Consider the following 14,083-nt stretch of genomic DNA (forward strand, 5'->3'; position numbering starts at 1 on the left):
TTTACAGTACACAATTTCAGAGGCATTACTTGCTTGTGTAATCGCTTATTTATGTAATATTTATTTACTTATCACTTCACTTCATCTGTGAGCCTCAGTGTGATTTGTAAATATTAACATATTGTAATTATGTTTCATCACAAGGAAAATATGATGTACAGTCATTAGTAGTTTTATACCATGATTAGCTTTGTAGTTGACCTAGGAAGCTGACATTTAGATTTGTGGTTGTGGCTTCTCTCTAACTTACAGTAAATCATACTTCTCTTTGTGTCAGTGATTTGCTACCATGTATTGAAAGAAGTTGGGATGATGCCACATTCCCAAGGGATACCAGAAGACCCCAATGTAAGTTTACTCTTTCTACTATAAGATTTTCAATGTTTTGCCCTTAAGATGTTAGGAACATCTTTAACTGAGCACATGAAATTTAGGGTCCTCTAAATAACTGATATCACACTTCCTAGAGTGACCTTTGAAAACCAGCCAAACAAACAAACAAAAAGTTTAGTATTATCAGCACCGCATTCACCAGGATGAAAAACAATAAACGAGCAAACCAACGTTACTATGACACCTAGTTAGTCTGTCTGGGCTTGTGACCTTTCCCCTTTGCCTTTCCCTCTGAACCCTCTGAACGTTTTGCCCTTTTTCTTCCGAACTTCTTAGGATGGTGGAGCCCCATGTTGTGAATTATGATTTATAATCTCTTGTCTTGTGTTTATGACATTCTGCTTTCCAACATGATTTATTGCTGACCTTGTTTTTAACATTTGGACATAATGCGTTTATATTTCAAAGCTGAACATTGATCTTTGTGTGTTATGTTTGGTTAATCTTGAGCAATGGATCTGGAGAACCACAGATGAGAAGCAGTAACAAAAAAAAAAAAGGTCCCAGAAATGCAGTAGTAGCTGCTATGGTTCAACAGCAGGGATGTGAAAGCTGCGATGCACACAGCCACTCAGAGTAGGAACTTGTTTGGACTGTGAATCTGAGTAACTCCCTGAACCAGTAATACTTTCCGGGGCCTCTGAGTCTAGGATAAGGATCATCTTTGACTTTATGGTGACTAACAATGTCTGCTTTTCCAAAAGAATGACGAAGGATGGAAGGGCAAGGCACTATTATCTACTTTTAATTATACATTTTTCCTAGCAGTATGCTAATTTAATAAACAAATACCTGAATATAGCTCAACATGTCAATAATATTAGTCATGTGCATGTTAGCATGTTTAAATGTTGATAACTGTATCATTCTAGCCATTTGGGTTTGCAAACTTATAATACAGATGTGCCCCCATGAGGACATACTGAGATGGTCTTCTCAAATTTTTCAATTTTACACTTAAATTAATATTAAAAGAAGTAATTACATTATAAAATAACAGTTTCCCAAAAGGCTTTTGAGTCCAGGTTCTTACTGTCCTGGAAGGTGGCAATTATTGATTGGTCTTGGATCTTAGACACTGTAATTTTCATTAAGCCTAATTCGGTTAATTACTTGGTGATCCATCCTTACACTGAATAACCCACTTTCTAGGATACCTTCTTTATAAGTAATAGAAGTTCCTATTGAAGCAATCTCAGACTGGCATTTTATAAATTATTATTATTGAGCAGTCCTCAGTAGAAGTAAAGTGACCGTTTTTCTTCCTTTGTTCCTTCCTTCCTGATTTACACTCTAGTTAAAAGGAAATATATGAATCCTGTACAGAAACCATGTGGCTAGCAAGTCAGTATTCTATTACCAAAGCTTATGTCTTATCTTTACCTGCTTGGCGATCCACCGAACTCTACCAGGTAAGGGCCTCTGAAGAATATCTTTTGGAAAAAGCACAAGCATTAGATTTAGATGCATCTCTATCCAAATATGTCTCTTCCATGTAACTTACTATGTGACCTTGGACAAGTTAACACACGTGTAAAAGGAAGAAAACAATAGCAAACTTGTAGAAGGATTAAATTAGATAAAAGTATAAGTTAAGTACCTAAAATTATGATTTCTACTTGCTAGACACTCTGTACATAGACCTGAGGTAGTGAACCAATCTGTAAAATGTTCTTACATCTCTCATTAAATTTCCTTTCTCATAATTCTCTGCAGAAGCTTATGAAAAACAGTAAGCTTTTCCTTATGTAAGAATAATCCCCCCTTTCAAAAGGAAAATTGCCACTTTCTCTGTACCAACAATTATTCCTTATTCATCGTACTTGTACAGTCAGAGAAGTATACAATGATTGAAACAGATGAAGAGAAATCAAGAACTGTCCTTACTCAGGTTGGCCACAGTTGACAATGAAATTTCAAAGAGGAATAATATTGTAAGCAGAATGAATTAGAAGATTGAACTGCAAAAGATCTAGAAAGATAAGAAGCCATATAGATACAGCATCTGAAAATTGTAAGATGAAATTCAAGCAAGGTGTTCTAATGTATTGGAAAATGGAAGGGGTTGCTGGACCAACCCCTTGTATCACTTAAACTTAGAAGTAATTATGAAGGAAAAATCCATTCGAAGAAGATAAGTTCAAAAGAGGCACTGAAAAAAATATGATTAATTCTATCAAAAACAGTTGGTAGGGGGGATCAGAATAGTAATAAGACTTAACCATTTCATGAAGAAATGGTTTTGTGCATGCCATCTCTGTTTCTCAGAGCAGCCTTGGAAGAGGGGAACCTCACTTATTATTTTACAGATGTGGAACTGAAGCTCAGGCACAAGCAAGTGACTTGCCCAAAGTCATATAGGTAGTACAGGATTCAAAGTCCATTATAATCTGCTCTGAGGGAAAATCTGATGTGGTTGTTTCACTAAGGACTAAAGACTTTGATTAACTCTCTTTCTGATAGAAAGCAAACTATTTTTCTGCCTTGAATATGTTAACCTGAATAATGTAGGAAAATATTTAGAAGTCTTAATTATAGACATTGTCTTCCAGGTTATCTTCAGCCTCTAAATGTTTATGTAAATATACTAAGTTTCTGAGGGATATATATGTCCCAAAAGAGACTTCAGACAAACACAACTGTATTAATAGCAACTAAGACTTAAGCCCAAACCCATATTGGATTTCCTATCCTGGTGACCTCAGCTAAGCTTTGTCTTCACGTTGGGTGAATAAAGCTTAGTATAAAGGCAGACCGAAGATAAGAGGCTTGATTGCACTCCAAATCACACTGGACATTTGTTGGTCATCTTGCAGAAAATTAAAAAATAAAATTAACTGAAGTGTAATAACACGTATATGGTAAAATGCACAGACCTTGAGTGTACTTCTTGATGACGTTTTCACATTGTATACACCCATGTAAGTTACTACCATCAAGACATGGAACATTTCTGGCGCCTGCAGGCCTTTTTAGAGTATCTATAAAAATGAACTCTCCTTCTCTAAACTATCAGTGAGTAGAAAGATGGCCTTTGTCTACAGACTTAATTGAGCAGGTAATTATTTTAAAACTGCAGGGAGTCCTTAGATATTCAGAGGGATGCCTAAGCTGACTATGTGGGTGCATCAGGCGTTTACTGGATCTTGATGTTTCCGGCTGTTGCTCTGTGTCGTTTCACCCTTCCATGTCTCTCGTAACTCGTTTCCTCCTGAGGAGCCAGTCACTCCTTCCATGTGGTTTGGACATTTCTTTCCTTTTTTTTGGCCGAGCTGTGGGACTTGTGAGATCTTAGTTCCCCCAATCAGGGATCGAAGCCGGACCCTCAGCAGTGACAGTAGTCCTAACCTTTGGACCGCCAGGGAATTCCCTTTCCACGTGGTTTGAATCAGGGGTTGGATGAGGGGAAGTAGGCTTAAGCCAATGAGTACCCTGCATTCCCCTGCCCGCAATAATAGGCTGAGGGATCGGCACGTGATTCACTGGCGCCAGTGCAATGCAGTGAGACTGCTGAGACTTCTGGGATTGAGGCAGGCTCACCCTTTCAGTTGGTGGTGAATGCTGAAAGATGTGAAAAGTTAGTACAGTAATCTTGCAACACGGAGCAAAAGATATCTGAGAGAGAGTCAGTACTAGGGAGAATGGAACTGAGGGACTGAAAGAAGGAAAGCTGATCTGCAAGCAGGGCAGAGTTCCCATATCCAACCATACCTGAAATAAGATCTAGTCCTGAATTTTATTATAAGACTCAACAGATTCTCTTGCATAAACCAGGTTGAATTGGGTTTTCTGTCACTTGCAGTCAAAATGACCTAATATGTGTCTGTTAGGGCTGAATTATTCTCTATAACAGAACGAGGGGATTTTTTTTTTCTTTTTTTAAAAGAGTGTGCACACAGGGAGGGAGGAATAAAGAGAGGGAGGCTGGAGTGCCAACTGTTGCAGAAAAGGATGGAAGACGTTTTTAAAAAGCAAGGATGATGAATATCATATGCATGTTTTTGCAATCTTCGTAAAGTAACTTTCATCTTTTCAAAACTCTAGTAAAGTTGGCTACATACAAGAATGCCTTGTGTGGACTGTATGTGTGTGAGAGAGAGGGAGGGAGGGAGGAAGAAAGACTGGGTTCTACATTGTATTGACATGGTACGAAATCAGGAAAACAAGAAGTGATGAAAAGATCAATTCCAAACTCAACAAATTCAACAGAATAGGAACTTGGAGTCAGAGCTGACACTGAGAATATAAGCCCTCCAGAAATTCGTAGAGTTGTTGAGGAATGCCTTGGACTTTCCACATGGGATAAAGGGTTGAGCCTATCTCCCCTGGATCTTAAGGGGTAAGAGGACACCAACTAATTATGGCTTACATTATTCCTAAGTCTATTTGTTTGACAATAACATTACTTACTAGTAATACTTTTCTTAACTAATTCTAACTTTGGATCAATTAAACAAATCCAAAAGGCTAACATATAAAATTCTGTGTGCAGAGTGAAAAACAGATAATGGGAAGACATTTTCCAAAAATTTCTTGAAATAAGGAATTTTAAAATCAACAAACTATTCACTTTACTGCTTTGCAAAAAGTCAGTTTCCCCAACCCCAAATGTACCCAAAGGGAAACAATATGCAGGCACTTCCCAGTGTTTAATGTAGCTGCCTGTGCATAATGCTAGCCCCAAATGAATTTAACTCACTTGCAGTCCCCTGAAGTGACTAGTTAGCCCCAAATAAGATATTTACCACTTATTGTGAGTAATAATACTTACCACCCCACCCTACCCTGGAGCTTCTTCTGTTTAGTGAACATCTATTAAATTGTAACTGTATGATTTTCAGCGAGTACAGGGTAGTATAAGTAGTGTAAAGTAGGCAGGATCTACACCCTCAGAAATTCCATGTGGAAATCATACATATATATGATTAACACATCCTCCACTGGCTAATTACAACTGCAAGAAAGTGATAGTATGTCGTATAAGGTAAGGAAACGGGAAAGCCAGATATCGCATGTTGGTTCTCCAGGAAATGGACTCTGAGGTGGAAATTAGTATGCAAGTTGTTTATTAGGGAGTGCTTTAAGGATCAAAACTTGTGGAAGGAAGGGAAGGGGAAGGAAGCAGGATTAGGAAGGTCAATCATTAGTGTTGTAATGTCGTTTAATTCAAGGTCTAGGGGACCCCACAGGGAGCCCTGAAGCCGGGATAGCTTTTTAGAGTTGTTCTTATTTGAGAGGAGGGAGCATGGAACAATCATTGGATGCTGGCTGCCCCAGGAAGGGATGTGACATTGGGTGGAACAGCCCCGAGGACCGTCAGATGACATCCTTCCCAGAAACAGCTAGAGAAATAAATCCTTCAGTCCTAGAAGGGGGATCTGTGGCATGACACACAGCAGCCATACCACCAGAAATTATTTAAGGTTTTGAAGTTCAATTAATCTAGTTATGCTCTAGACATATTAACCCCCCAGGGCTTTTGGGAGGTCAGAGTGACTCTCCTGGACATATTCTCCTTGAGCAGTAAGCTTCTTCATTCTTAGCCACCTTATTAATCCATCTAATAAGAACATTTTCCCAGAGGGGGGAACGTGGTAGCCACAAGAATAACCTTGCTTGGGATAACAAAGAAATTACTGACATTAGAGCAAAGTGGTTTGGAGTTGATTCTGGAGTCAGACAGAGTGATAGTCCTGTCACTGGAGTGGTCTAAAAGCTTTGCATACCGTTAACTTACTTAGATCTTTGCATGTATGGGGGCACCAAATGGTTGATAATGTCTGTCATGGGAAGGCAGCTGAGATGCTGCTCAGTTCCTACTATTTGCAACTTAAACATGTGCTGTCAATGAAGAGAGAAAGTGACCAAGCTTGTGAAGATGCCATGAGTTCAGAGCTGTTAGCTACCAGCTGTGACTTCATATTTTCAAGTGCATTTTTAATGTTTGGATGACTATCTGCAGACACGCAAGAAACATGGAAATAACTGCTGCATCTACTGATTTCACGGATGTGGCTGGAATGTGTCCCATTTCAGGATAATGGGAATGGGCTGTCTGCATTGTTGCTCAATTAATTAATTAACATAATGGTCCTATTATGTGTTATAATGGTCACATTATAAAGGCCGGCACCTCACAAATGATTGGCTTTGTGTAGCAGAAGCGAGTGAAAATAATACAAGAGAGACAGTTGTGGCTAGGCCCAGTGCTAATTAAATTCATAATCACTTAAAAAATAAGAAACATCAGATGCTCTTAATCAGAGATTTTCTCTTCATTAGAGAAATATGCCTTGCCATATTTTTGTCTGAGAACCACTATGGAGTTACAGGGAGTTTAGGGACAGCTCTGAGCAAAGTTAATCGTAGCCTGCTCAGTCGATTATAGTATGCTTTCTGTTTGCTTGTCATGTGAGTAGAGAGAGCTTCAACTGCCTGACACAAAAGGACTGGACGTGCCAGAGAATTATGTATTGTGTTATTTGTTAAACTTTAGAAATGAGACCAAGGCTTAATGTTGAAAACCTCTAATCAACATTGGATTGTTCAGACTCAAAGCTGTGTTTATAATAATAGCAGATAGTAGGATGGAGGTTTGGTTAGTAGGATGGAGGTTTGCAAGTTAAATAGAAACATTGTAATTGAAAGCTCATTAAAATTTTCCCAGGTAGAGTTAAAAATTAATAATAACTTGATGACTTTACTGAAAAAAGAGGAAAAACTATTTGTTAAACTTTTTGAGTTGCTAGAAGCATCTCTGTCCCCAATGAACATTAGGCGGGTAGCAACACAAAGTAACTCACCCTAATTTATTACATTCTTCATACTAATAGATAAATAACATCTAAGAAAAAAAGATTATTTTAGCTACCACACTAATAATTGTAATATGCCAAGGTAGGGTGAAAAACACTTCTTTTGTCCTGCAAATGTTGATAACATTCAGATGTTATCAAAATCTGAATAGAGTACACAGGAATTTTTGCATTTTATTATAGTAAAGGGTACTAAAGTAAAGTGTTGGTTTTAGAGTAGTACCTAACAACTTTAAGGACATCTCGCTTTGTTTTCCCCTGTTCATAAGCTTTCTAGCCACTTTTTTTGATTAGCGTGTGGAAGAGGGGGTGTCTTTTACATTATTTATTTTTTTAGCAGATAATTTTTTTAATAGACTTAGTGTTTTGAGCAGTTTTAGGTTCACAGAAAAACTGAGAGGAAGGTACAGAGATTTTCCATATACCCTCCACCCCATACATGCACAGCCCCCCTCATTATCAGCATCACCCGCCAGAGTGGTACATTTGTAATATCTGATGAATCCACATTGACATGTCATTATCCTAGAGTTCAGAGTTTACATTAGGGTTCACTATTGGTGTTGTACATTCTATGGGTTTGGACAAATGTATAATGACATGTACCCACCACTATAGTATCATACAGAATAGTTTCACTGCCCTAAAAATCCTCTGTACTCTGCCTATTAGATAATTATTTTTAATAACATAATTATAATAACAGCAAGCTCTGAAGACAACTCTTAAAAATCATCAGCCTGAATAAATTCTATCCGGCTCACAAGATTTGGATGACTGTGGCCTATATTTACCATTGTATTCCATTTTCTGAGCTATCAGCATCTCTGATTATAGTTCACCATACACAGGCCAAAAACATCCTCCTGAAACAAATATATCTGAGCTTACCCACTGAGGCAGTGGGGTGAAGCTGATTTCTAAGATGACTGTAAAGGGTGACAAGGAGACACATTTTCATTTATACTATTCAGATATGCAGGCAGGAGCCCCTTTTTTGCCCTGCTTTGGTCTATGGCTTAATTCTTCTGTCTAATCTTTACTTCCCTTTTAAGTTACATCTTATTTGATTAAGTGAAACAGAAAGTAAATTAGGAAAAGCCCAAAATACTTTGACAAATTTAGGTCATTGAAAAGGCCTAAGGATTTTTTTTTTCTTTTTATTAAGGGGTCGAGTTCATTCATTTGTTTGCTCATTTGTTCAGTCACTCAACAAGCATACATTGAAAGTCGTGTATTCCAAGCCCTGTAAGGCCCTAGGGGTACAACGATGAGAACATAGTCTTTGAGAAATGGAGGGAAGTCCCTATCTTCTCTCCTCCCCGTCCCATTTCCTTTATTTCCCCTGGTTGCCCAATACACACATACTTGGGGATAGGCCTGTGGATCTAGTTACCTCCTCAGGCTCCACTCGACATCATTTTAGTAGAATCATTTTATGGCAGGGAGCAGCAATTATTTAGGATTTTTTTTCTTTTTAGTGTTTTTGAAAAATCAACTATTCCTTTGCTAGCAGATGTTTCTGGATTTTATGTTACCACACAGTCAATTGCAGTGAATTCATAAATGAAGAACCAGTTTTCTTTGCATCATCAGGGCAGTAGGAGATGTGCCAGTCCTGTTAATCACTTAGTGATTAGTATGTAGGTAAAACGCATCACGGTTGAGAGCAATGTCACATAGAGTACGAATTGCGGAGTCACAAAGACCTGGATTTGAATCCAGGCTCCATCACTTAGAAGCTCTGTGATCCTGGGCAGGCTGTTTACCTTTTCTGAACCTTGGTTTCCTATTTTGTAAAAATGAGTGATACTGCCTGCCTCACATATGGTGAGAGTTATATGTGGGTCTACTTCAAGTTGCCCCAGGTCTTGCCAGCCTGAGGGCATGGAACTGATCATCTTAGGGATCGTGTATGAGTTTGCTTGGACTGCCATAACAAAATACCACAGACTGGGTACCTTAAACAGTGGAAATTTATTTTCTCAAAGCTCTGGAAGCTGGAAATCCAAGATCAAGGTGCTGGCAGGGTTGATTTCCTCAGGGCCTCTCTCCTTGGCTTGTGGATGGCCATCTTCTTGCCGCCTCTTCATGTGGTTGCCTCTTTATGCAAGTGCACCCCTGGCGCCTCTTCCTCTTCTTGTAAGGTCACCAGTCATGTTGGATTAAGTTCCACCCTAACAGATTCATTTTAACTTAATCACCTCTTTTAAGGGCCTTATCTCCAAATTTTGAGGTCCTGGGAGTTGGACTTCAACATACAAATTTACGGGGATACAATTCAGCCCATAAGAGATAGTAACTTGGATTTTACTGTGTTGCATTCATCTACGTAATGCTGGAGTGTAGCTCAATATAAATCCCAGAAGGTACCTTATAGGTGTTCATGGCTTTCCAGTTCTTCCACTCTTGCTCTGCCTAGGAAGCCACTTTGAGGAACCTCTCCACCACCACTCCTGCCTGAGCCCTCAGTGAGGACAAGATGTCTGCCCCCAAGGTGCCCTGCCTGGTGCTGAGGATGCCCGGGCAGCACAGCGCCCTTTGCAGCCTGCACTGCAGCACAGCCAGGCCCTAACTGTGGGGAGAACACCACTCACCCTGCTCTGCATCACGGCCTGTCACCAGGCCTGCAGCCAGGTTGCTTACACCTCTGTGTCTCAGCTTCCTTTGTGAAAACATATGTTTCATCATCTGTCTGCAGCCTCTTGCCCAAGAGGCTTCAGACAGTTTGGAATCAAATGCCATGCTCTGTTCCCTTCCCTAGTCTCTCAACATCAGGCACCAAGTCACGCCACCCCTCCCACTCCAGGTTAAGCCAAAAACCTCATTGACGTTGACTTCTGGCGACCCTCCCTACCAGGTTGTTCACAGGCTCAGAGAAATCTGAATCCCAATTCCAGTTTAGGGCACAGGACTGCTTTACATGTAAACTCTTGCACTTTCCCAACATGTTTATTCAGCAAGTGGCTTAAAGGGGGCAATGCCATTAGTTTCTGATTCTGCTGTCTTTGCCGTTGGCATCCTATAGTGATTAAGAAGGTGGGCTCTGCAGTCAGATTGCCTGGGCTTCAAATCCTCTTCTGTGACCTTGGGCTGGAAACTTATGTTCCTTAAGCCTCGGTTTTCCTATCTGTAAAATAGGTATAGTAACAGTTCTTACTTCATAGGTTTATAGTAAGAATTAAATTGGTAAGACATGTAAAGAATTCATCCCCATGCCTCGAACACTATGATTCTTATCATTGTCATCTAATATTCTCTGAATGCTTATTCTTCTAGGTACTGCTTTCAGGTATTATGACATTTCATTCTCAAACAATCCCATGAGGAAAGTCCCCTTCTGATCTTGATTTTACAGATGAGGAAACAGTTGTCAGTAGCCCGAGGTGGCACAGTTAATAAGGATTCAGTCCAGTTCATTTGGACTCTTCACAGACTCTGCTCTAAGCACTGTGCTCAGTAAGTGATATTTATTATTACTGTAGTCATGATCAGTTAGTCAACAGATTTTATATAGATGCTAAATGCACTTCAGTAGGTGGAATGAGAAATACAAAACTTTAGTGTTTTCTTTCAAGGATCTATAATCTCATTGGGAAGACTGGATCTATGTATGTAAAAGCAGAACTGAAATAACAAGGTGCTGTGTGTAAATAAATAGTGGGGATAATATACATTATGAGTCTCAAAGAGGGAGAGGGAGTGTTTGTGGCTGACCAGTGTGGTCAAGGAAGGCTTCATGGAGAAGCTAGAACTATGAGCTTGGTAACTGTTTGATGATTGAATAACTTAGGAAGACATTGAGGAATAAGTGGGACTGGGAGAAATTAAGAGGAGGAGGAAGGAAAAGCATTTCAGAAGATCAAGGTGAGTGAGTAAACTGCTAAATTGGAGGAAATACCAGTATTGTTTAGATTAGTAACTTAGAGTGACCCTGAATACATGTATCCCCAGATACATTCAAAGTGAAACAACTTTTGTAAAGCTACCAAACCTCTTTAACTTCAGGGCATATTTAGAAAATGGTAAGATATTGATGACATATTGGGGTAAATGAATGAGGCTTCTTCTAGAAGATGGAACCAGCAGTCACAGGCTAGGCCAGGCTCTAGCCGCCAGGCCTCACCAGCTTCCCGATAGCTGAAGGGAATCAGTATCTTGGTTCTAGGCCCCGTTCTAAACAGCTTAATAAATAGTCTGGGAGAATAGAAATGTACCAGTATTTCTTAGTGTGTTTTTACATAATTACCATCTGATGGTGTCTAAAACGATAAGCTACACGTTACCAAAGCAAACAGAGAAATGTGCAGTTAATTTTACATTAACCCAATGGTGAAGCTAGCCCAAAAGTTCCAAAATGAGACAGGAGAAAGGAAGCCAGCCATGATGGATGAAAACAAATTAAGACCTAGTGGTTTCTGAGTTTAAACACTCCACCAGCAAAAGTCAAACAATAAAAATGACAATTAAAAAGCACATTTTTATTAGGTGATGTCTGACCACACAGAATGCTGGGAACTGGGTTTATTTATGTAGTCCACCCAAAACAGCAGGATAACACATGCATGGTTGCACATTTTGGGTGGTGGCACATCAGTTCCTGCCTCCAAGGCTAGTTGAAAGAGAACATTCTGTGCATTTTGCATGATTAGTAAATTGGAGTGGACACCAGGACACATAAATATCACTCTTAGACCCAGGCAAGAGGGGCCCTGACCTGGGACGCATAATTTAGACGGTTCTGCTCTGGCTTGCCACATGAGGCATCCCTGCTTATGGGGCGAGGGATCCATGGGGCCAAAGGACTGTGCCCATCTGGAATCCAGCAGTCCCCTCCCCACCTTGACCAGTGGCCTCCTGCCACTTTTGAGGGCTTCTGCAACCTCATCCCCAAGTCTATCCTTGGGGGAGTAAATGGCACCACTGGTGGGAAGACCCCTGGCCATAGGGTAATCGAGGACCAGCTGGGCAGTCTGGGTTGTCCACACTGTTGGCATAAAGTCCCTCAGAGTTGAGGACAGGGCCATGGTGGGTGGGAGGATTGGGCAAGTGTCAGGGCCCAGCTCTCCCTATGCCACTGTATTCCAATGAGGAGGTTTGGGGAGTCTGAAAATTCTAAATTCCAGCCTGACCCTCTAGGTCATTATAAAGGTACATTTGTCAATGTATGCCATTTATCTGATTGTCCACTTGACTTATAACTTTTAAATACTTAGACATAAGGTATGTGGATCTCCTTTGTATTCTTACCATGGGCCCACAAATGCTTGTGGTGGACCCAGGACACACAAGAGTCTGACAGAAAGCACAACAGGACAAGGACATAGAAATTCTGAGTCCCATCTCCTCTTAATCCAGGGCTAGGAAGTCCATGGCATAAATTTGGCCTGTGGGTGCTGTGTGTACCACCAACTCCATGTCTTTCTGTTCTCTTTCTTTTTTTTTTTTACTTTCTTCCTCGTAATCCAATGTGTTCCTTGCACAGACTGGAAGAGCAGCCAGTGTCCACCTTGGGCACCGCATAGGTGATCACCAACAGGTACATGAAGATAAAACACAGTCACTCAGAATTACAAAAATGTGAATTACTTACCCAGCAACACATCCCCCCATGGGCATAAATGCCTAGCTCTGTGTCACATTCAAAACCAGCCCATGCATTGTTCTAGTTCTCTTTTCCTAAAGCTGGCCATTCCTAGCCTTTTGGAGTAGTTTGCTTAATGTTTTATTTTAATGGATTATCAATGCTTTTGTTTGCTTTCAGATCATATCTGCTACCTCAGTCCGTATTAATATCTCCTTTAAATAGAAATTAAGCCAGAATCAGTGTTAAAAGTTCTTCACCTTAACATAGCTTTCATTGTAGAGTGTCTGGAAGAAATTCCCATTCCTATCCTCCTTATATTAATGCGTTTTTGTAGCTTAAGTTAGAAATGAAGGTAAATCACTCAAAGTAGACTTTGAGTGTAGTTTGTACAAGAGGAGTTAATTATTGATTTCATTAACCTTTAGACTCTAGGATTCAGGAATTTACACAAACTTAAAGGAGAAAATATTCTAGTTGCCTTCATCTGCCTAATAACTATAATAATTTTCTTGACAGGCTGACTTTGGGCGTGCTTATTATCAAGGAGGTATTGAACACCAAAGTCAGGTGATATTGTCTGCTTTTCTCTTTTTCTAAAGAGAAAGGAAAGAGATGGCCTTGAGGAAAGGTCTAGAGATCTGAATACAGAAAATGTGAGTTTGAACCCCAGCAGTGCCTCTCATTAGCTGCGCAACTTTGAGTAGGTTACTTACTGTCTCTGAATCTTAGTTTCCTTAATTGCAAAGCAGAAGTAGCATCTATGGGTGGGATTGCTGGTTGTCTCAAAAGAGACTATGTATGATAAAATTTTTTGTAAACTAAAAATCACTGTAAAAATATTAGTTATTATTAAATGCCCGTTACAAGGCTGTTTGCTTTCAAATCTCTGTAAGAAGAGGATAGGGAAGAAGTTTCAGAAAAAATAGAGAAAAATAAATGGGAAAAATGATACAGACTAAACCGGAAACCACTTTAAGTATTTAATTTGCAGTGGGTGCTGAATAAATAGTATTGACCATAAACAAAACTGAATTTTTTATTTTTTTATTGAAGTATAGTTGATTTACAATGTTATGTTAGTTTCTGGGGTACAGCAAAGTGATTCATATATATATATGTATTCTTTTTCATATTTTTTCCATTATGGTTTATTACAAGCTATTGAATATAGTTCCCTGTGGTATACAGTAGAACCTCGTTGTTTATCTATTTTATATATAGTAGTTTGTATCTGCTCATCCCAAATGCCTAATTTATCCCTCCCCCCCCCCCCTTTCCCTCTTTTTAC

This window comes from Physeter macrocephalus, chromosome 9, assembly GCF_002837175.3.
Source record: "Physeter macrocephalus isolate SW-GA chromosome 9, ASM283717v5, whole genome shotgun sequence".
Classification (NCBI taxonomy): Eukaryota; Metazoa; Chordata; class Mammalia; order Artiodactyla; family Physeteridae; genus Physeter; species Physeter macrocephalus.